The sequence below is a fragment of the Thermobia domestica genome, chromosome 8 (genome assembly GCF_964235325.1).
Source record: "Thermobia domestica chromosome 8, izTheDome1.hap1.1, whole genome shotgun sequence".
Lineage (NCBI taxonomy): Eukaryota > Metazoa > Arthropoda > Insecta > Zygentoma > Lepismatidae > Thermobia > Thermobia domestica.
In genome coordinates this window covers 249,413,292-249,439,333 of record NC_137461.1, presented here as the reverse complement: position 1 = coordinate 249,439,333, position 26,042 = coordinate 249,413,292, and the positions used below count along the sequence as shown (strand labels likewise).

Genomic DNA, 26,042 nt, shown 5'->3' with positions numbered 1-26,042 from the left:
TGCAATACGGAAAATAAATACCTCTGTTTGTATTGCAAGAGGTCTGGCTTATCTTACTTTGCAGGCAACCCTGGTCTCAATACCTTAAATTAATTAGTTTTTGTTTAATGATTTGGTACGCTATCAACTAAGTTCAATATTTCCATCAGACAAGATGGAAGTAATTATTTAGAAATTTACTTCAAATATAAAATTACGAAGTTAGCGAAGTTATCATTAGAACCAATTATTGTCTTGTACTTAGTTCGATTTAATTAATTACAATATCTGTAATTGGTCGCTTTTATTTTTCTAGTTCAAATGTGAGATTTTTAAAATAGGTTTTGTTCTTTATACGCGTCAGATTCAAAAATTATCAGAACTTTGTCTGGGAAAATGCTCATGTGGACATCTCTAACTCTAACCCATTTCATAGTTCGCTCCTGGTATTGAACTTAATTCTGCCAGAGATCCGACTGTTGTTGAAGATATTTCTGGGTTGGGAATACAGAAAATTGATTGGTCTATTGATTGGACAAATTTGACAACGCTGCTGTCACATGTATAAATGCTCCAGAAACATGAAACCGGTGTGGTTATCCTTGTGGTGTCCCTGCTTGTAATTGCTCGAGTGTCCTCTTGCTGTCAGTGGAATACTACAGAAAGTAAACCGTTATTGGAAGGCGAATAGTGAAACAGCATGGGGAAAATGTTGAACAATCGGGTGGTCATGGCTAAAGGTGCTGGTCAGGCACACACAAATTAGTCCCATGTATAAAAACAACCAACAAAAGGAGCACTTCCAAGGTTGCCTGCGAAAGTGTCAACTGAGATGCTTTGAAATATTCGTCGACTGGTTGGCCAGGAGAATTCAGCACTCTAACGCGATATGGTGCAGAGTTTAAATTTGTCACAGCCCACTGTCAGCACGTCATTTCATGAACGCCTCTCGCGTATAAGACTGTAAGAAAGACGACACTTGAAGAAGGGTAGAAGTGGGGATAAAAATGGAAGATGACTGTCACATTGGATGAACCTAATTTATCTCACTTGTGATTTTAATTATCATTCGGAAAAGTACATAACATGATACCACTCGCAAGGAACATACTGAATTTTACCGCTAGCGCAAAGGAAGGTCTCTATTGGAAATCGTAATATCGCTGAGTAAGGCTACGCGGGGAAGTTCAACAAAATCGTGAAGTTGAATATTGTCTGCTTTCAGGAACCTATCATCATCACAACCTAACGAAAATACATTCTTCGTTTGTACAGAGCCATCAAACAGCAGGTGCTGACCCACATAGACAGAGTCTCCACCCATATCGTCAGATTTTTCCATGATTTGAACCAGAAACAGCAATTCAGGTTATTCTACTTTGACATTTCTATCAAAAACTCTGACGCCAGCCCAGTGGACTTCTGTGCAGTTGGACTATTAACAAAAAACTTCTACATCACCCTCATTGGGCTACGGATAGCCTATAGGAAAGAATCAGATGGAATCTTTATATTTGTGCTCCAACTATGTATAGTACGTTGCAGCGAAAATTGCGATATCTGGCTGTCCATAATACTGATGGTCTGATCGAACATAACTAGGCGCAACGGCACGGTTCTTGGGTTAACACACTTTAAACATCTGTCGGATGTAATACGATCAACTTTCTTTAAGACAACTGGGCCATAGAGTTGGCATTATACCCCCCTCGTGAATCGTATTATTTAGCTTTCAGGGGCATTTCCAACATGTACGAAGGACACGAAGGAAATAGAAAACTTGATGTACCAATGCGAAAAATGGGCAATCAGAAGATTTTAATCACGAGAACTACTTGACCAATCATCACCAAATTTAATCAGAGGATCAAACGTTTTTAATCAATATATTACATCTATATTACATCTTCATCCTTAACTCTTTTCTGAGACCATAAGTGATAGAAGTCCACTACAACATCCGGTTTCAATATTTATCTATATGGTGCAAAAATGATACTATATAGCGAAAATCAATTTCCTTGAAATCTATTAGGCGTTCTAAGAATAAGAACCTTCTTTCTTCTCAACCCTCTATTCATACGGGAAGTGGCAGAAATAAACACTGGCGCAAATCCCGGGGAGGTTGAGGGGGACATGTCCCTCCAATCTTAGAACTGAGGGGGAATATCCTCCCCTCCCAAAAATCCGGTTTGAAATGTGTTTTGGGGGAGAAATTTTATTTTTGTCCGATTGCCACAAAGGAATGTGAGACGATATTGATGTCCCCCAGAATAAGCCTCAAATCTGCCTGCCTCCCAACGTTGAAGACAACTCTGTTCCTCTGATCCTCCACAACATTGTTTTTCAACTTCATAAATATTTTGGACATCGCAAAATAAAAATAAAAAGTGGGAACGGTCTTACCCGTTCCCCCAGTGTTGAAGACAGATTTGCGGCCCTGGAAATAAACCACTTCGGTTTCAATATTAATCGCCATAAAAGAAAAACCGTAACAGATAGCAAGAAGCTGTTTTCTGTAATCAATTAGGTGTCCCAAAAATATATTCCATCTCCACTCTGATCTCCCTACTAAAACTGAAAAGTGTAAAAAATTACTACCACTTCCGATTTCAATACTAATTGATAAAATATCACCGCATACGAACCAAACTCCTTGATGTGGTGTACACGTGACTGCCATTTGTTGCTTTTTATATATTGGCAACCATATTTTTAATCTGCAGACCATTCGAAATAACGGTAGTTTTATAATTAAGGAAGAATCAATATGGTAAACACAGATTGTATATACAAAGAAGTCTAGGTCTCAACGAACTGGAGAGATGTCACTTTTACTTCAAGATCAATTAGAACTATAGAAAGCTATAATAATAAATTTGTTTTAAAAGTTGTGTCAAGATATATTTATTATATTATTTTATTTATTAATAATTATTAGAGATGACAAATACTAAAGTATAATAGTTTACGTAAGGCTGTTAACTTAAGTATTTTACGATAAATTAAAGGGGATAAGCTACTAAATACGATTAAATAATTGTGATGTGTAATAAACATACAGTGTATTGGTGGACATAACTTTTAAGAGTTGCGTTAGCCTACACATCGTGAAACAACAATAGACGTTAAACAAAACAGTAAAATTGAATATTAAAGCAGAAAGTAGCAGTTCTATAATTTCTAGCAGTAATAAAGAGATAATTTGATGGAATCTGTTCATTGGGTGTTGAATCCATATCAAAACAATTTCTCGTTATCTGTTACTTTTGTCACTATATAGGAATCAGTATTGAAACTGGAAGTTTGTACTAATTACTACTGCTACGGTTTTTTTTGTAAAAGTATATAAGGTGAAATCAAATACTATATTCTTAGGATTTGGAATCTATACAAAAAAAAAAAAAAAAGTCTGTCACCTCCTATCACCATTTTCTCTCTTTGGACATCAATACTAGGTCCACGCAGGTCGTAGTCGAAGTCTACCGCTTCCGGTTGGAACCTACCCTTAAGAGTCTTCATCCCTGCGAAATTAAAATACCGCTAATTTTACAGTAATTATGTGATATCTTCAAATAGATAAAAGATTATTGAAATATGGAACAAGAGCGCCCTAGACAATATTATTTTGCACGAGGTACCGTTATCACAAGTCATCTAGTGGCTTTCCGTTTTCAGCTTTTTAGAAACGCGAAAATAAATGCCGATTTTCAAAATGGCTCGAAATCGAAAGCAGATAAGTGAGTCGTGATAACGGTTTCTCATGTAACATAATATTGTCTAGGGCACTCTTGTTCCACATTTCGATTATCTTTTATCTATTTGAAGATATCACATAATTACTGTAAAATTAGTAGTATTTTAATTTCGCCGGGATGAAGACTCTTAAGGTACTGACTCCTTGTCAAGAAAATGTTTCTCGCTATCTATATTCGTTTTCTCCCTATGGGAATCACGGTGAAACAGGAAGTCGTAGATTAACACTTCTTTCTATCAGTGGCGGATCCAGGGGGGGGGGCGATCGGTGCATTCGCCCCCCAGAAGAGGAAACTTTCTTATTTAATATATATAAATAAAACTCATACCAGAGTTTGAAGCTCTTAAAAGTAGCTCTAAGTAGCAGTATTACAACCCACCGCCCTCCCCCCAGAAGTCTGTCCTGGATCCGCCCCTGCTTTCTAGTTGAATAGAGGGATAAAGAGAATGTGAAGGTGGAAGTACCAGGAAACATATTCCTGGTACTATGAATTCATATCAGAAAGGCATTAATTATTTACTATCTTTTACCGCTTCTGCTCTTTGGATATCATTACTGAAACCGGAAGTAAATTTCTACCACTTCCACTTTTAGTATTTTGATACGAGTGAAAATGATACTTGTGATTAACATAGTGAATTGATTCCAAAAAAGCACTATTTATTACAGATTATTCTTTATATCGATCAACATTGAAACCGGAAGTTTGTACTAGTTTCTAGTACTTTTGGTTTTTAGTAAAAGTATAAGAGGTGAGATTAATTATTATATTCCTGGAGTTTGGTATCTATGCCAAAAACCGTCTGTCGCCTCTTATCACCATTTCTCTCTCTCTCTCTCTCTCTCTCTCTCTCTCTCTAAAAGTCAATATTAGATCCGCAAGTCGTAGTCGATTTCTACCGCTTCCGGTTGGAACATTAAAATGAGGTTGGAGATGGAAGGTACCCTTGCGGTACTGAATCGTGGTCAAGAAAATGCTTCTTATTATCTATAATTTGTTTTCTCCCTGTGGTGATCATGATGAAACCAGAAATTGTAATTTTCCACTTCTTTCTAGTTGAATAAAGAGATAAAAGTGGAAATGAAATTTAGTTCCGGTACGATTAATTCATATCACAAAGGCATTAATTACTTGCTATCTTTCTCTGTTTCTGCTCTGGGAATATCAATATTGAAACTGGAAGGAGTAGTAAATTTCTATCACTTCGAAGATACGAGTAGAAATAGTATCTGTCATTAAGACAGTTTACATTAGTTGATTGATTACATTAATTCCAGAAAGTTGGTATCTATTACAGTTTTTGTTTTATAGCGATCAATGTTCAAATCGGAAGTGCTTGATTTAACCACTGTCAGTTTGAGTAAAGGGTTGATTGAAAAGATGGAAGCTATTCTTGATGCGCTAAATCTAGTTCAAAAATCTGCTACTCGTTATCTCTTACTTTTTTTCCTTATAGGGATGAGAATTACCATCTTTTAATAAGCCGGAAACCGGACATAGTTATCGAACATATACTGATCCCAGTTCCTCATACCCAAATTTGTACAACCAACCGCAAAATTGTCTCCCCCTCTAATAAGTGCTTTAATTCCATTACTTCGGGTCCAAGTGATTTGCAGTTGTGAGAATGCCTAAATAGATGCAACCCAACTAACACTAAAGTTTTCTCGACACTGACAGCAGTTGGTAGCCCTGATTCAAGTGTTTATGCAGATAACAATTGTAAAGTAGTGACTAACGTAACAGTTCTCTATTCTAAGATGAATCTCTATAATTCGGATCGTGTTTACCGAAGAACAGCATATATTAATCCCAATATTGCTGTATATGTAATGCATTATTTCTATACATGCTGTATGTTTAGAGAAATAAAAATACTGACCACGCATGAATCAGGAAATGCTTGAAAGTAGGTGAAAATATCAAATCTAGAACAACTGCTGCAAATAAGTTTATAAATGATTGCCTCTCTAACCATCTTTTTCTTTCTGGACGAGAGATCTTACTTGTTACACTGAGTCTGTATTGAAATTGAAATTGAAACATTTGAAAATGTTTCAAACTGGCCGCGAATTGAACCCGGATTCGTCGAATAGAAGTTCAATGCTCTAAGCACTTATCTACCGCGCCACTTCATCTTTCATCTAAAATATTTGCTAGTTAAAATCGTTGCATGTAAGACTATACACAAAATACTAATGCTTGTATAAGGAGACGTTCCTTATGAGTGTCACAATGACTTATTCGAGATTTCCTTCTTTAACTAAAAAATAAGTTATATAGAGCTTCCTCAATGATTAAACTATCACGAAACGTTCTTCAAGTTCAAGCGCCACGTTGTTTTTAACTGGTCCCAATTTACATTACTAGTATTATTCCTCACCGTAACTTCTAATTTCTAAAGAAGAAAAGCTGGCAAACATTATTTTCGCATTCATTGAATTGCATCAACACATGAAGAAAAAGAAAGTTTTATTTTTATCTTCCGTAACTACTAGTTTATTTTCTTACCTTTGTATGAGGAATTTGTGGTAGATTGGCAAAGACACGGGTTCGAATCTCGTCATGGGAATTATTTTTTCTTAATTGAAAAGCATTGTTTACTTGATTGATATTCTAATTCTGTTATTCCTTTATTATTATTATTATTATTATTATTATTATTATTATTATTATTGGAAAATTGAGACCTGGCTACATATTTTATACGAAATTTTTGATTATTCAATTTGAAATCTTTCTGTTGATATGGAACATATCTGAAATGGTGAATTGCTTAAAACATTAATATTTCTAGCAGTAGTAGTAGTAGAAACATAAGCAATTTCTGTTAAGTAATAATCTTTGTTTTTCATTAGTTGTATTTTTGACCTACACTAACGATATGTCTTATGTATTCAGCAATTATTCGCGAAACACGTTACATTTCCAGACGGTACGAATCATGGTTAATACGTCTGACGTCATGTTGTAGACGTATTTCGTAGGCCACTGTTCTATTGCGAGTGCCCTGAAGAAAGTTGTATCAACACTAAGACCGAGGGAAATTGAATATTTTGTTATCTTATATTGAAAGTACCGACATTACAAATGATAAAAATTTCCTTTAATTACCCAACGGGAATCGAACTGAGGATCACCGTAATGTGAAAGTAACGCTTATCCCACTACTCTAAGACCGCTTTCAATTAAGAGAGGGAAAACTTGGTGTGAAGTGTCTTAAGAAAATTGCACACTTTTACCATTTCAATGTTGTTAAACTCTTGTTTCGGTCATAATAAAATAGAGAGTGTTATCCAGAAACAATAATCAAGAGAATTCAAATCTAAATTGTCAAAGTAAATTGTTGAGCCTCTGTTCCTTGGATCTCCGCGGAGGCGTGACACCAATAGACACCCTTTAATTGCTTTTCCTTCAATTTCCGGAAATTAAGTTCCTGTCAAGAGGGCTAAAAATATTTTGCTTGAGGCCCAAAATCTGAAGAGCCGACGCTGATCAAAACAAGCAAAAAATACCATTAATCGATTATCATCCCAAATGACTTCTGTCTTATGAAATTTGGGAAGGGTACTGGCTACTCTTCAGGACCTAGTAATCAGATGTTGAGTTACTTCATACAGCTGTATTCAATATATTGAATAAATATGACGTTATGGTAATTCTGCCTTTGGGATTCATTTTTTAAAAATAGGTCTTTAAACTTCGCCTGTCAAAATAAAGCCCTATTGTTATTAGTGCACGTCGTTTTACAATAGCGTAGCCAGACATTCGATAAAACAATTTATAATGGTCCATGTGGCCATGGCCATACCCAAGGGGGCCCTACCATATATATCTGTTCGCATGGAACTAGTTCTACTGGTAGTGTGTGATAATAATAATAATAATAGTAATAATAATAATAATGCGCGTAATTTTATTATAAGATTATATGGCGAACGCATTTCGTCTGATCCCAAACGTTTATCGTCGCATATACACGGTTACAGGAGCACTCTGCTGGTCAAATTAAAAAGACTCAACGATTTATCCCTCTATAAGAACACGTTATTTATGTGAGTGTCACAATAATTTACTCGAAATTACTTACTTTAACAAAGAAAAAGTTATATAGACGTTCCTCAATGAGGAACATATCACGAAACGTTCTTCACGTTAAGGCTACGTCATCGTTTATAGCGATGGTCCCAATTTACCTTACAATTATTCTTTACCTTCTAGTTTCCAAAGAAAAAAAAGGTGGTAGAAAAAAATTTCACAATCTTTGAATTATATCAACACGTTAGAAATAGTGTGTGCTACCTTTAACACAACTACCAGTTTATTTTCTGTATGAGGAATTGATGACAAAGTGTGAAAACAGAGAACTGCCATTACAGCGACCCGGGTTCGAATCCCGTCGTGGCATTTATTATTTTTTCTTTATTGGAGGGTATTTTTAAGTAACTGATATTGTAATTATGTTATTAATTTATTATTATTATTATTATTATTATTATTATTATTATTATTATTATTATTATTATTATTATTATTATTATTAATGCAAAGCCGAGACTTCGCTACAAATGTTTTATTTTATGAATTTTCGGATTGGATTTCAAGTCTTTTTGTTGAATAATCAACACGCTCCAATGTAGGGAGATTGGGGGAGGGAAATATCATCCTGTTGCTTTTTATTTGATTACTTGCACGCTACTCCAAGCCTGGATACTACATTTTACTTTTCTATATCTACAGGAAGTACTCTAAAGGGTTTGATGATCATAAGAGAGTAAGTGAATAAGTGACAAAATCAATGAACTTTGTGTATTAAGAACATTTAAAGTACCCGGTTGTCGGAAAAATCATGAAGTATTTCGATAAAATATGACAAACAATGATTTGTAGATATACTAGAGTTATTCGAATCACGGAATAGTTATGTCATGAATAACTAAGATGTTGAGCGTTTTGTGAATTAATATTGCTCTTCGTTTATTTTGGTTTCATAGATTTGACAACACAGAAAATGGAAGACCAAAAATTGCATTTTCACCATATTTTAGTGTTTTACTTCAGTCAAGGGAAGAACGCACAAATAGTGTTTGTGATTTTTACAGTCCTCAATGTTTCTGTGTTTTTGTCCCTGCTCTTAAAGAGTTACTGGAAAAACTTAAAAAAGTGAGTAAAACGAGTAAAATGAAGTAAAACGCGTACAAATGGGAAGCATAAAGAACTGAGGAAGGTTCTTTAAATGAGTTACCCTTTAAAAAAAATAATCCAGTGCCCTGAAACACCAGATTTCAATCAATATGAGTATCTGTCCAGTGCCGTGCAGTTAAAAATCAGGGCCCGAGGCGAGAGCATACGACTGCGCCTCCGTACATATGAGTAAGGTCTCTAGAAACGCCGCGAAGCGCCTCCATGATAGGTGTAAGAAAATTTTAAAAATAAACTCTGGTTTTCTTTCATTTTGAGACTTTTAATACTTTTCTTTCTCCTTCCGAATTTTGCGCTCCCTTACTTGGGCGTCCGGGACTGTTACAGGTTCCAAGCACTCTAAAGGCCAATTCCTCCTTCATGGTCTTGCTTTTTTGTATGTATTTTTAGTTGTCAATTTAAGGTTGAATTCTCTGGACTATTCTTTCTGCATAATACTTCACTATTTTATCATGACTGAAATCAGAAACTTTCATCATTATTACATTGGAATCGTAAAAGTGTGTAATTATTGAATTCACTGCATATCCAGTTTTTTCCTTCTCCCAGAACAGTGATGTGTTAGAGTAGTGGCTTAAGCGCGTTTTATAATGTTTGGGTCGCGGGTTCGATTCCAGCTGAGGAATTAAGGATTTTTTAAAATTTGCAATATTGATACTTTTGATGTATACTAGCATGAAAAATATTCAATTTCTCTGGGTCTAAGAGTTGAGACGACTTCCTTCACAGGTGAAATACCAACAACACAAAATTACGCCATTCGTATCAACCTTGATTCGTACTGTCTGGGAACGTAAGGTGTATGGACAAAAATTGATGAATACGTAAAGGCTAAACACGTCCTTACTGCTGTAGTATGGGCCAAAAATTTGTTCCTATGAATTTTTTAGGTGTGCACAAATTGCAAATAGCGATCTTCTAGCCAGGAGAATGATCCTATTTAAGATGTCACCTTACTTTTCTGCTTAGAAAAAGGGCAAAACAAAATGCATTTCTGTTACCAGCTAACGAATATTTATATTTCATTTCTTATTGTCATAAAATGATAATTCTGTCTGTAAATCCGTAAACATAATATTATTGCGTTTATGTGTAAACCTAAGATACATCCGACATACTCTATGTCTTTTCTGTTCCTATGAATACCTTCGACTATGTTACTTTTTCTTTCCTTCTGTGGTAATAATAATAATAATAATAATAATAATAATAATAATAATAATAATAATAATAATAATAATAATAATAATAAAGGAGTAACATAATTACAATACCAATTACATAAACATTATCTTCCCATTCAGAAAAAATATTATTTGCCGGGATGCGATTTGAACCTAGGTAGCTGCAATGGGAGTTTCCTGCTTTCAAATTTTTTTAAAACAAATCGCTTCAACCTGGACATTGGCACCTCATGTCCTTTCGAGTATTTCAAATACTACAGAGACACGAACACAGAAATACTGGGAACAGTTGAAATTCCGACCTTGCTCTTCAGAGCTATTCGAACTCCCAGTCGATTGTGCCTCATGATGAGAAGTCGAACGTCCGAGATCGTTCGGATAATGCCACCGTTCTTTTTGTCATAAATTCCTCATATGAATATAAGAAAATAAACTAGTAGTTATGGAACATAAACATAGAACTGCCTATTTCTACATGTGTTGATACAATTCAAAGAATGTGAAAACAATTTCTATCGTCTTTTCTTTTTTGGAAATTAGAAGTTATGGTAAAGAAGAATTGTAATGTAAATCGGGCCCATCCCTGGAACGATAAATACCCTCAATTTGAAGAACGTTTCGTGATATTTTCCTCATTGAGGAACGTCTAGATAACTTGTTCTTGAGTTAAACAAGGAAATCTTGATTAGGTCATTGTGATACTCACATAAGCATTAGTATTTTGTGTATATTCTTCCATGAAACGATTTTAACTAGTATTAGTTTGGGGAGAAGATGAAGTGGTGTGGTAGGTGAGTGGTTAGCGCATTGAACTTCTATTCGGTAGACACGGGTACAAATCCCAGCAAGGCTGAAACTTTATCAAATGTTTCAAGTTCAATTTCAGTGCATACTGATTGTGACAAGCAAGATCTTCTCTTCCCTAGAAAGAAAACGATGTTGGAATAAGAAGGATTGGAGAAGGTCTGTCAATGGAGACAATGATTTACAAACTTATTTCCAGCAGTTGTTCTAGATTTGATATTTTCATCTACTTCCAAGCATTATCTGATTCGTGCGTGATCAGTGTTTTTATTTCTTTGAATATACAGTATATAATGAAATAATACATTACATATACAGCAATATTGAGATTAATATATGGTGTTCATTGGACAACACGCTCTGAACCAGAGGGATTCATCTCAGAATGGAGAAATGTTTCGTGCGTCATCTACTCACAATTTTACTTGCATAAAGACCTGACTCAGTGCTACCATCTGCTGTCAGTGCCGAGAAAAGTTACGTGTAAGTTGTGTTGTATCTGTCGAGGCGCTCTTACAACTGCAAATTACCTGGACTCTAAGTAATAGAATTAGAGCACTTGCGGGAGATACTTTTGTGGTTGAGTGTACATGGACCAATTATTTATTGAGAATAATATAAATAAATAAAAATTTAATTCAAAAAGACATGGAAGAGATACTTCGCAACGTCAGCTTGTTAGCAGTTATTAAAAAAGGAGTTATAAATTACTGAACTGCTCTGAGAGAACTTATCGTCACCTTACTGTCCGTTAGTTAAACAGAAGTTATAAACTACGAAACTAATCAAAGATAACCTAATGTAAGGTGTCTCTGGTTCGTTTTTAGTAATCTTCAAAATAATTCAAACACTTTATCACTTTCTGAACTCATTTTTAATACTTAACCATGAGAAGCGTACATAATCAACTTTCTGCATATCCAACAAGATGTCTACACCTTTATACACACTTATTTATTCAACAAGATGTTCACGTACACTTATTTACTCAACAAGATGTCTACGTACATACATACACTTATTTACTCCGTTGCTATATCAACAACAACTCTCTTTTTAGTTAACGATTACAAAATAATCTCTCGAAATCTCTGTGTCTTTCTTTTCTTTATACATAATACTGCTCAAATAATTCGCCTCTGATCCCTTTCTATAAGCTGGCACAGATTGCTAATATTATATACAACTTTATCGTTGTAGATGTCACCCGGACGAGACTTCCATAATAGTTCTACTATGAAGGAAAGAACCCTGGGTTGAAGATTATAAAGCATCTATCTTTTGATAGTCCTCGTATATATAATATCACCTTTAATACAAATATTTTTCTATTCCACTTACATATAATATATTATAACATTACACATTTTTATATTTATAAATATATCTCAATACTAATAACGACGATTTACAATTATCATGGGTGGGGCTATTCCAAAATTAAACCTAACTGATAGTTTCCATCATGTTCAAATTACAAATAAAGATCTTTATAATATTAAATATTAGTAGGGTCAGAAGGCAACAAAATTAGAACATATAAATACATTGAGGATTATCATTTAATACATTAATAAACTTTGAAAAATTAAGAGATTCGATATTCATTATTCATATTCTTTCCGTACAATAAATTGCATCTATTTTATATAAGTCTGTCATTACCTTCATACGTTTACATTAACATTATGATCTTTTATTTTTAAATATTTATAATATTCATATAAGTAATTATGAGAGAACTTTGCAAAAGACATGAAACACAAACATCAAACATCAGATAAAATATACAATTCTGGAAATTCAACGATAAAATAACAAAGTTTAATACAATTTAGAAGGTGGTTCGTAATATTTCATAATTGCATGCGTTTTTAACGTACTTTTTTAATAATAAATTGAACAAAGAACACATTAACCATAGACGTAAGCAAAGGTCAATTTAATACGAATCTGTCGGACGCCTTTCTAACAGTTCAAGTTATACATTCGAAGGGCTCATTTAAGCAACATTGTATAGCACAATCTTGTGTACGTTCTTGTCTTTCATAGGATGATACCATATTTTGATTCCTGTTTACAAAATTCCTGCCATTTGCAAATTAATTTTGTGAGAATCGGCGATAATTATTACTTCTACTTAAACTCCTGTTGCTATTTCTAAAATTCCTAGCTCCATTTCTATGATTAGGTTGCGTTTGATATCCGGTATCATTATAACTATTCATTATATTATTAAAACTACGGACATTAGAATTATTTTCAGGTTGTATATTTACGTTACAAACAGAAGCATATTGTGTCTGATTACGTGCATAATTACCCTGACCTCTATCCTGCATTTTATTGTTATTCTGTATTGCCGACTGACTCTCATAACTCTGAATAAGCATAATTAAGTGGTTGAAGTTAATGCACTGCGGCGACATTAACAACTGTTGTAGTCGAAATGGCAATAAAATCCTAATGGAAGCTATAATTCGGGATTCCGGATGATTTGGATTTAGCGATCTTAACTCATGGTATGTAGATACTACAAATTCTGTAATACTCCTGTGTAATTTTGGATTGAAATGTTTCGTTCGCAAGACGGCATCTCTATTCGCTATCATAAAATCGTTTTCATTATTTGATAGGAGAGCATTCTTAAAATCTGAATATGTACGAAGACTACCTCTAATAGCTTTAAACCATGTTAAGCAGGGTGGTAATAAGATATGCGGCAATAATTTTAAAAACAGACTCATCTACACCCATGAGCTCACATTCATCCTGAAGTTTTTCGAGAAATGCCCTAGCGGGGATATCTTCTGGCACACCGCTAAATTTAGTAAGCGACTTAACTTCGCTGAATCGCAACTGTTTACCTGTATTCATCTTCATACCTCGATTGGAGATGTGTTTACGCCTGGATGTTTGCCTCACTCTTCCTTCTCTTTCAGTACTCTCGGCACAACTCGAAGATCCGTCAAGTTCCAAAGTTGGTCTGGGAGGATTAGGTACCCAACCTATAGATGTAGGGTGATTCATGCATTCATTATCCTGAAATGGAGTTTCGGGAATACATCTTTCCTTGATAAAATTTACTTCGTCTTGCAGTAATTTGATGTGATTTTTATGAGCATTAATTGTTGACTCTAGAACATCCATTGACTCTTGAATTTCCGTGCTCCTTTGTGCTACTTTTTCCATTTTCTCATCGTACTGCTCAAATTTTTCTACTACATGTTGATTCATCTGATTTAATTGACGTTGAACGAGATCCCATCTATTTTCATTGCATTGTTCCAACTTCGCTATCTTTTCATCAAAATCATTAGCTAGCTGGGTTATCTTCTGGTCCAATTTTTCATCAAGATGTTGAATTTGTTCTGACTGGTACTTCATTTGTTGGGCTAATTCATCACTTTTTCGTACTTGATCCTTAATTTGCTCAGACTGGTTCCTTATTTGTTGGGCTAATTCATCACCTTTTCGTACTTGATCCTTAATTTGCTCAGACTGGTTCCTTATTTGTTGGGCTAATTCATCACCTTTTCGAACTTGATCCTCAATTTGCTCAGACTGGTTCCTTATTTGTTGGGCTAATTCATCACCTTTTCGTACTTGATCCTTAATTTGCTCAGACTGGTTTCTTATTTGTTCAGACTGGTTCCTCATTTGTTCAGACTGGTTCCTTATTTGTTGGGCTAAGTCTTTTAAAATGTCAGTCAAATTTTCATTAGGACTCATTTCTGGATACATACTCTGATCACCAGTTATATTACTACTTGTTGTACTCATAGCCATATTTCGGTGAATTACTTTGCCACTTCTCAATATGGTAACACTAAGGTCACGTTGAAAGCTTGCCGTTTTTACTATTCTTCGAAACGACACTTATATAACTCCCGGTGTTGAGGCACCAATTTGTAAGGTGTCTCTGCTTCCTTTTTAGTAATCTTCAAAATAATTCAAACACTTTATCACTTTCTGAACTCATTTTTAATACTTAACCATGAGAAGCGTACATAATCAACTTTCTGCATATCCAACAAGATGTCTGTAATATGCCATTACAGTCTAATGAGATTATGTTTTTAATAGGAGGGTGCCCGAAATTTTTTGCACCCACTGTACTTGATGTTTAACAAAAAATTTCTGGCTGTTCATATAATTCGTAATTTTATTTGTTATTCTATTTCAAATTAACATGGAAAAACTGTAAAAAATTCATTGGGAATGATAGTTTTGGGAATCAATATCTTTATTTATATTTTAAATTAGTTATAAGTCTTGCATATGTATATGTAAATGGATTATTACAATTCTTACGGTGTCAGTGCTATCCGAAAATATAGATCCACTATTGGACGGAACTTTCCAGATCAAATAACCAATCTAAAATTCGACAGAATTTTCAGGACCACCCTTCACCTCTCTTTTAGATACCTAGGTCCTTCTAAAAAACTAGTTTAATCCAGATTCTACCAAATTTTATTCGTTTCAAAGCCCCACCGCCAAAATGCTTAGTTTTGATTGGCTGATAAACCCACGCTATGATATTAGGGCGCAATTATTCCATTCCATGCCTGAAAATTTGTTGACGACAGCCGACCCGGATCTTCCAGCATATAAAAGGAGAAATTAACTAGAAAAGTTGCATTAAGAAGGTAAAACTAATATAATAATTGAATAAATACCGTCCAGAAAGCTATGGAGCCATAATTTGCCAATTTTTATAGTAAAAAACCGGACTGTAGAGCAGAAATAGGAAGTCAACTCGGTAACGCCATGTTTTGCTGATATAATTAGTGGTGGACAGGTTCTGTGAAGTGCATCAGTTTGCTAGTTGTTCTTAGAAAGAAAAAATCTATAAACAGTTTCGGAAGAGTAGTGTTTCTCCCTTAAAATATTCTCATCCTGAAAATTACTCCTTTTAGAGTTACGTTAGGCCTGCCCCACTGCCGTTTGTGTTCGTGTATGTAGTAAATGTGATTTCTTTTGTACTTATTTAGTAATAACATGGCGGTATTTAATTTCTTTGTAGTTAGGATAGTGATCACAATGCACGTGTGAATTATCAGTAAGGGCTCCTATCTGACTCCCAAATTGGGAGTACGGCTTCCAGCGGGATGAGTTAAACATTTAGTTTGTTTCCGGGTTCCTGCCCCTTCAGGGCAGGGGTCCTATTGTTAGCTAATACTTCGATACGTCCCCTCGGGGGCGTTGATTAAACACTTAAGAATGTGATTCAGTGAAACAAGGGACAGTTGGCCCTGTCCCTTTCTTTCCTTTTCCTTTCGAGCCGATTTAAAATGGTAGAATATGAATGTTTTCTGTGTGTATTTATCAGTACAACATGTATTAATGGTAGTGATAATTGGTGTGTATTGGCATGATGTGTCTTGTAGTTTAAGTAGTATGTGTATATTTGTAATGTAGTATCAGTGGTAGTGGTAGTTAAGTGATGAAAGAGTGTGTGATATAAGTAAATGTGGACAGTGTAGTATTTACTATGCGATAAATTTTTATTACTCCGTCATTAAGTGAACGTAATATAGTATAATAATTCCGTGTACAAGGTCACATTCCGTTGTTCAAGGGTTGATTATATCGTCGCTAGCCCTAGTGTCAAAAGTCAGTACTAACCGCCATTCTTCCGTCGAGGTGCTTAGTGATTTAGTTTTCATGAAATTGACCTTTCTTTCCGAAATAAAACCTAGAAGGTATAATTCACAGCCCATATGAATGTACAGTTAGGTCAAGTGACCCAAAATTAATATATTCTGAAAGTTTCAACATTCTGCATAGTCTAGAAATCGAGATATTTAAGTAAATAAACAATACGTAAATTTTAAACAGAAGTCGGGCGATATGATGCTAGTTCTTCGCTTTGGAATTATATTAGATGTTCATTTTTCTTCGTGGCTGCAGAAGTCAATTGTTGCTGCAGAAATTTCGTAAACATTAAATATTATCGCGGATAATTCTAGTTTCAGTGAACATACGTAGGATTTTTTTTTCGTTCTTAATAAAGCTACCAGGTATTACATAGTATTGTGTGTGGGATGAAAGAGTCTTGGGTTCAAGTGAGGTTGTCGTGCGGTGATCGGAGCGGGAAATGTTTGTAGTGATTATAGATTTTAAAGTATTATGATGAAATGTGTAAATAGGCTGGGCGTAGATAGAGGAAACAGGGTGTTTGTAGAATATAGCGTCGTGGCAAATGAATATTAATGTGAATATGAATATTAATAAGTATATGAATATTGTAGTAAATGAATATAGAATATAGGACACCCATATAGTTAAATATATAGTAGACCAGTGAATACTTCGCCGCGTGTTGATATATAGATATTGAATAGATACGTGTAACTACAAACATCTCAGGTTCTGACCCCTGCACCATAATATCACGCGGACCGGAGGGCGATATATAGTCGGACTATGGTAATACTTTGTAGTTTAATGTGTTATAGTAATAATCAACCATAGTAATACCATCTGATAGAAGGGGTAGCATCATATAATCGCAGACTAGACATATTGAATAATAAATTATGAAAAGACAGTAGTAGTTATACAACAGGGCTGTAGTGAATTATATTTTTTGGTCGGTTTTTTAAAATAGAATATCCTGCTCCGTGAGATTTTTTTTTTCCCACGTTACCTACTCGGGCTAGCTTACAATGTTCATGGAGGCGACAGCTCTGACTGGGTACAGAATCAAAACAATTAGTTATTGAAATTTATTTTCGCGTACCCGGATGTCGACCCCTAGTCCCTTTAAGTATTTTCATTTCTTTTCTTAGTTTAATTAGACTAGGGAAATTAACGACATCCCAGACTGTGGCGTGTCTGCGCAGGGTAGCTATCGGTGAAGTTTGGCAATAGAAATCACCGATCCAAAATTCAGTTTATTTAATTTTTTTTTATTTCGGCAAATCATTAGTTAGGGATATCTTAGATAATACTTCTATTCTAGTTTCATTACTGTCCTCGAACCTTCTTAGTTTTTCTAAGGGGTCGAATATTTTTTTTTACTTAGAGATTTCAAAATTGGGGACGCAGTTACCTGGTCCCTTTCCCCCTCTCCTTTTATCCTGCTGGTCTGGGCCGGATACGGGGATCGGATTTCAATCTTACAAGCCAACTCTTGTGGGATTGGGATCTGATGGACACAGAACTTGCATCCTTGGCAGCAGGGCGCCCCTTGAGTCTACGTATTTGAGTAGACCACCCTTTTTGGCATATTAAGAATATTTTGGCTATGGATTTTGTTGAGAGCGAAATTCGACTTCTAACTTTGTAGCGTTAGTTATTTCTCACTTAAGTCTTTGGCGCCCCTATTCTTAGTCTTCCTTCTTCTCTATCTCTCTCTCTGTCTTCATTTCTTCAAGTTTTTTTTAAATTTTTTTTCAACCTTCCCCCCCCCCCCCGAGATTTTGAACTTGTTACTTACGATTTATTTAACGTACAACTCTGATCTGAAATTACCAGCTGAGACGTTGCAAGACACGATTCATAGATAAAGTAGATAATGATTGGGTCCTCCATCACATTTTGACCTATCGCTGAAATGAACAAAGACTTAGTATTTGACGACACTTCGATTACGTTCTTTCACCGTCGTTCCTCTTAAGTTTTTTTTTAATCCGTTGGTCACTTTCCTTTCTGTTTTGGTTTTCAATTACTTTGTAGTTAACCTGGGCCCAGAAATTGTATTTTGATTTACCTAGTTATATCTAGAAATGCTCTGTGTTACGTGCCTGCCTCACAAAGTTTTTTTTTTCTTTTCCTTCATGATTTAAACACAAATTGATTATATAAAAGTTAAAAATTTATAGACGCGCGGTATCAGATAAAATTTAATTTGTTTCCAAATGTAATGTTGGAAGTCATTTGTTTTCTTGGACAATGTTGCAACCTTGTAAAATTTTATTGTTGGGGATGATTAATTTAAATGTGTGCGCATTTATTATAAATATATATATATATATAGAGAGAGAAATAAATACTTTGAAATGTATGTGTAATTAGTATGTGAATATGATGTTAAAGTAAAAGTATGATATTAAATGTATTATGAATATATGTAAGAGCGCTCGTGTCTGTCCCCCTAGACGTGTATTGGTTGCTATAGTTTACCAGAAGTCTTCCGACGAATTTAAGAACGTAGATTTTGTTAAGAATACCGCCGTGCACTTAAGTAATTTTCCTTTTCCTCTGAATCAATGTAAGTGATAACCTCTGTACTTATATAATGGCATGCATTGAAAAAATATCGGCAGGTCTAAACGTAACCCACATCATAACAAATATTATCCCTGAACAATTAACCTAAAACCATTGTGGAAAGTGCACCTTGAATCCTTCTCACCTACATGTGTATCCTATGACTTGACCAGTTTTTTTTTATCCTCAATTTGAACCATCATACTCCGTACACCTGTGGAAGATCATTTTTTTTTAATCCGAACCATGTATAAACATATACGAAAGTGATCCTAATGAAAGGTCTCGTGAAGTGTCCCAGTGTTGGATAAATAACTTGAAATTATTCGATTAATAAATTTGGAAATAGACCGTCTAAGAGGAGAAACTTCCTCTAGTGAAAGTTATTTTCTCGAAATCCCTAGATGGGTATAGACGTAGCAGTGTGCGATTGCAGATATAAACTGTTACCAGTTACAAACCAAATATAGACGACGAATGGTTTTGTAAACCAATAGATATATATATATACATATAGAGATATATATAAATGACCACAAACTAAGTTAAATGGAGCGAAACGTTTTGGACACTACGACTAGTGCGTGAGTGGTGATTTGGACGCTCAAAATTATTAATATTTTAATATCTCGACGTGAGGTAGAGACTCATATAAGTTCTAATACACCAAAAAGTTTTTTTTTCTTTCCTCTTTGTCCAATTTTTTTTTAAGTGAAATAAGTTTTTTTCTTTTGCGTATGTCGCAAATCATCATTTTGCTTTAGCATGCCTAAGATATGATACGTGTAATTATTTTTTTCCTTTCTTTTTCATTTGTCAATATGATTGAATATATAAAAAAAATTACTAAAATATAATACTATGTACTCTATTAATATATAACCAAGAACTTGTGCTTTTAATATTTTCTTCATAATTATATGTTTGCCTTTCTTTTTTCACTATGAATGTAATAAACTATTTGTACCCTTGTAGTTAGTTGGTTTCCTTTAACCATATATACACTGTCCTGAGTGAGTGAGCGTGTGAATGCATGATAGATTTAATATAAGTAATTTTAGTGATATCATTTGTCATATTAACATCTGTAATATATGTGTCATGTTTTAATATATGTGTTAAGGTAAATAACCTAGGTCATGAAGGACCGTCACTAATGGTTTAAATCGGCTCGAGGAGTGAAGCAAAAATAGCAGGATAAGCCTAAATACGACATCTTTCTTCCAGGAAGTTGAGACTTCGATTGATACGACACATAAATTTATATTGAGTTTATAAGTTTGATTTTTTTTTCTCTTGGCTAATTCATATGTGTGGTCGATCCTAGAGGACAGAGTTCAGATGCTGGATAGTTATCAGTCACCGGTCGGAATAACTTTACAAAGAATTAAATTTCACTTTTCTCATTTCCAGGTCTAGGTCTGGGCAACCCCATGATCGTGGTGCCTGGAGCTAGGTCTGGGTGGTATGAGGGAACATGTGTCTATTCCGAAGCATTCCAAAATTGATTAGTTGTTAATAACATTTAGAATGATTCATCTTTCAACGACTTTCCCGACCTTTTACTATATTTCCGGAATTATCCAGTAATCTGTTTCTCATTAAAATACCCTATCTCTTTTCTTTCTTCTTTACCTACCTCCTTCTTTTACCCTTCTACTTTCTTCTCTTTCTTTCCTATTTCTAAATGAAAGAAAACGGAGTCATGATTGAGAGTAGTCGCTATTGGCACGGTCAATAACTTGTTTCGATGAGTTTTCTTCGGGAGTCCGATATGGAATAATTAACAATAACAAAAGGTTTATTGGAAGTTACTCTATTGGAAAATAATCTGGATTTCAATCAGTAAGTGATCTTTCGTAATCGTCCTCGTTAAAGAAAATTAATTTTAGCGACTCCTCTACAACTATTACATTGCGCCTTATCTTCGGTTACTACTATATATATATATACTTTTTTAACGTATTCTTTCAATATTGGCGACCGTTGACATCGGACAGTTACCATGGAAACAATTGTTTTCCCTGGTAACGGATCTGAAATTATTTATTAAACACTGTTTAGGATCGAGCACATATTGACTTGGCCACAAAAGGTGAATAATTAAAAAGGGTCACAGTGAGATTAAATAATTATAGTCATTGGCTGTTCTGCTATCTTTGTCTCTCTCTGTAGAAAGGGGGAAATGAAGGAATTTGCTAAAGTGACTTCTAAAATTTGAAAATGCTGGAAGTTGACCCAAGGAGGGAATTAGATAGGAGTCCTTTAATTTATGAATAGTACCTGATTAATAAGTAGTGTTAGTTTATAAGGATATAATTGCATGTGTTTATATTGTGTCTTTTTATATGGAAACTATGGCAACCAATAGGGAAGTAGTATCACACGAGAACGCGGAAGTCTCATGTACGCAATGTACTTTAGAAAGTAGTGAGAAAAGAGCTCGCGTCTCTCGTAGGCTAGTGAGGTGTCACGAATGTGGGCTGAAATGGATACATTTCAGTTGTATTAATTTAGAGGATACTGCGGAAAATGCAGAAAAGGTCCGGGCTGGTGAGATAGTCAAATATTGTAAAGAATGTGAGGGGAAGCTCCACCAGTCGCGTGAACCCATGAGTTTATCCTCTGAAAGAGAAAATGAACATCCCGATTCGGACGGTGAGCGAGGGTATAGTACCCCGAAGAACCGAGGCCAAATATCTCCAGTGGAGATATCTGACCTCGATGATGATGAAAGAGATGGGGATCCAATTGGTGATAAACCCAAAGAAAAGCAAAGGAAGACTGGGTCATCTAATAATGACGCTCTCCTCCTTTCATTGCAACAAATGCTACAGGAAATGAGACGCGAAATGAATGAAAATAGCCGCGAAATGAATGAGAATAGCCGAGAGATGAGACGTGAAATGAATGAAAATAGCCGGGAGATAAGACGCGAAATAAATGAGAAATTCGACACCTCGGAACGAGAGACCGAATCTCGATTCGAGGTATTAACCCAGAAAATCGACAACATACGCTCGGACTTTGCTTCCTCAATAACTACATTGAGAGAGCAAATGTCTACTGAAATTGATTTGGTCAGATGCGAGGCTCAACAGTCCCTAAAGCAATTTCAGCAGGAGACTGAAGGTAAATTAGAGCATGTAAATTCTGAAATTGAAGAAATGGATACAAAATTGCATAAAATTAACAATAAATTAGAAACACAGCAGGCCGAAATTGATAGTTTAAAGTCAACCTTGTCAGACTTATCATTGAAAACCGAACTGGAAGTAACTGACCAGAAAGTTTCGAAAATTCAAAATGAGATAGCAAATATTCAAAAAGAAATGACGAAAACTAGTCGCGAAAAATCAGAGGTAACCTATCCTTTCCCCGGTAGCGATTTCTCAGGAATATTACCCGCTACAACTACCCGTGGCGCAGGAAAAGAAAATTTAACGTCAGTTGATGCACGGGATATTGCGACGCACTACCCCATGCATCAGTCAGAACCCAAGTCGTGGTTCAATTCCAATAGTGTGCCGAATCAGTCGAGTGTTGTGACGACTACGGTCACTAGCGTGAGTGCTCCCTCCTTACATGGAGGTATACAATCACATAGCGTGTTGCCGGGAAAAGGAGATGGGTGCCATTCTGAGTCGTTGTTCATGGGTGCGATTGGTCCGGGGATGGAGCCCAACATACTCAATACGACCAACAGAATCCCTTTCACTTACATGGGTAGTTATAACACCGCTACTACGTCGTCGGTGGTAAATCCGGTGACGACTCCGATTGTGCAGGATAATATGTTAATTTCCAGTAACTATTCCCCTGCTTATGTTAGTATGGGTTCCAAGGTTTCGCTGAGGAACATCGAACGTTTTCCCACTTTTGACGGGAATATTACCAATGGACAGCCTCGTGTTTTTCTGCGTAGATTGCAGCAGTGTTTAGAAATGTATCGGCTGACCGATAGAGAACGTTTACAAATAGTCGAAAAACTTTTAATTGCAGCATCAGGCGCGTGGTTTGCTTCTATTAAATATAGAATTCACACGTTTGATGACTTTCTGATCCTTTTAAAGGAAGAATACTGCAACGAACATATAGAGAGGCTTCAGAAACGCAACCTCCAATCTTTAAGATATGATCGAGCCAAGTATGGGTCCCTTTTGGACTATGCTTGGAAGATCATCGAACTGTACTACCAGATCGCAGAAAATCCATCGCAAGCCGAGCTAGTAGACATAATAGTGAACGCTCTTCCACCAGATGAGTCGCGGGCTATTGCTTCCCACTTGTGCCAAACGGTGCGAGAAGTTACGTCACGCCTAGCTGCCCTGTGTGGGAAAGAAACTGGAGGCCCACCAAAGAGGTACTTCGCCCGACAAGCAAAAATTGTGAAACCCGTGAAAAGCAAGGCAACGGCAAGTTGCCAAACGGACTTTCTGAGTTACACCCAAGCTGGATCTCGCTATCCGAGTGGGAGTGGCTCAGAAAGCAATCAATATAACGGTCGACGTCGGTTCCGTAACCGACCGATGTTTAACAATCGCCGGGGTTATCGCCCCTATGACCGCACAATGGGGGAATCGAACCCGAATAGGGACGATAATAGGAGGAACTTTAACGGGGCGTACCGGAGAAGAGAAAACGGTAATGGTCAAAACGGCAATGTTAACAATAACTGTGCAAGTAGATCTCAGAATTCTGCCCCTTCGCAAATACCAACTAATGGCGGAAATGGAATTCTAGCCACTCGAGGGATTGATAGTCGCGAGACCGCTGTTAAATCGACAAACTAATTCCGCAACTACCTGATGAAATGGGGGAGGATAGTTGCGGGAAAATACACCCCATTATTTTGAAAAATCAGACTGACCACGAATGTAAATCTAATTTGTGGACACAAAATTTATCATTTCGGGACTCGTTACAATTTGTTATAAAATTTGTTATAGATGAGGAACCCTTTGCTTCAAATGAAGAACGCTATTTTTCTACCTCTCCCAGCCTACGAGGAAGTATCGGCGGCGTTGAACTTGTCGCTACAATAGATAGTGGCTCGGAGCTCTGCCTAATGGACTGGGAGGTGTGGAAAAAATTAAAGCAACGGTTTCCATCCGCTAAATTGAGACCATACACGGGCCTTACACTTGGCGCTTTCGCTGGAAAAGAAAGTTTTTCGGTTCAGGGCGTTCAAAATTTTAACCTAAACATACAAAATCATATATTCGAAATAGCCATCTTCGTCATAAAATATTTGCGAACGGACCTAATACTGGGATGTCCGTTTCTGGACAAATTCCATTGTATCATTGACCGGGAAAAGAAAGAGATTAGAATGAAAGATAGTTTAGGAAACACTGTTGTCGTTCCTACGGATCGACCAAACATTATGCTAGTGAAATTACCAGTAGAAGAGATTGCAATCGGTGAATCAGGATGGCCGGTGGTGGATCAACCCATGCTTGACCCCAGTTTAAATTGTCAAGCTGCCTGTGCAGTGACACCTCTCCACAAGGGAGGGGTTAACAGGGGAGATCAGCTGGATCCACTCCTGGGCACCGAATGCAATGTCTCGGAACAAGAGATTGATTCATATATTGCCACTCGGGATGACTTACCATCACCGATTAAATCAGGTCTTCGGAAATTATTAATAAAGTACCGTTCTCTTTTCTCTGAGTACCCACGCCGCGTTAACGCGCCTCCCTATAAAATACAGTTGAAGGATGAAGAACCAGTTGTTGGACCATGTTATTCCGTTCCCCAGGCTATACAACCTGAGTTTGAAGCAGAGTTGAATAAATGGTTACGGTTGGGGATAGCAATAGAACAAATGTCTCCATATCGAAATCCTATTCATGTCGTCCGGAAGGCCTCTGGCGGTGTACGTCCAGTTTTAGATCTGAGGGCTACCAACTCAAAAATTATATCTCCACAGGTGCAGGTAGAACCTATCAATGAGTTACTACACCGTGTTTCGCAGGCAATGTGGTTTTCGTCGTTTGACGCGTCAAGTGCATATTATGGGATCAGTTTACACCCAGACTCTTACCAATGCACCAGTTTTGTGTACAAGGGAAGACAATATTGCCTTACTGTTCTGCCACAGGGGCTGAAAAGTAGTCCTGCTGTATTTCAATCGGTAATGACAAAATTTTTTAATGACTCAACCCGTTCTTTTGTTATTTTGTACTTAGACGATGTACTAGTAAAATCAACTACTGAAGAAGAGCATTTGGCTCATTTAGAGAGAACTTTCGAAATCTTTAAACAAGCAAATTTTTCATTAAATTTCAAAAAGTGTAAGTTCTTTGCACGGGAAATCAAATTTTTAGGACATATAATTAGTGGCAGAACAATAAGGGTTGACCCTCGACTCAATGAGCCAATTCGTTGTTTTCCAGTACCGAAATCCAAGAAAGCATTACAGAAGTTTTTAGGGCTTATAGGATGGAGGCGAAAATTCATCCCAAACTTTTCTGGTCTCACTGCTAATCTGTATCAACTCCTCAAAAAGGATCAGAAATTCGTTCTGAATAACGAAGCCTTGGAAACGTTCAATAAACTGAGAACCCTTCTTAGTAATCCACCTGCATTAAGTCAGCCGGATTTCTCCTTGCCTTTTCACATCCATAGTGATGCATGCATGGAAAATTTGGCTGGCCTACTTGCACAATATCCTTCAGATAAAGATAATCCTAACGTCATTGGATATGCCAGTCGACGGGTGAAACCCTATGAGTTGTCTCTTTCAATATCTCAGCTGGAACTCCTGTCAGTCCTGTTCCTCTGTGAACATTTTGAGCAGTATATCATGGGTCGTACTACTTATGTCCATACAGATAACGCGGCAGTCACACATGCATTCACTCAAAAGAACCTTGAGCCACGAACCACC

The 26,042-nt window shown here is 36.1% G+C and overlaps 1 protein-coding gene across 1 annotated transcript in view; it reads right to left on the bottom strand.

Moving 5' to 3' along the window:
• Positions 1–26,042, bottom strand: part of LOC145693526 (protein takeout-like) — a 212,333-nt gene that overhangs the window by 32,960 nt on the left and 153,331 nt on the right. The window lies entirely within an intron of this gene.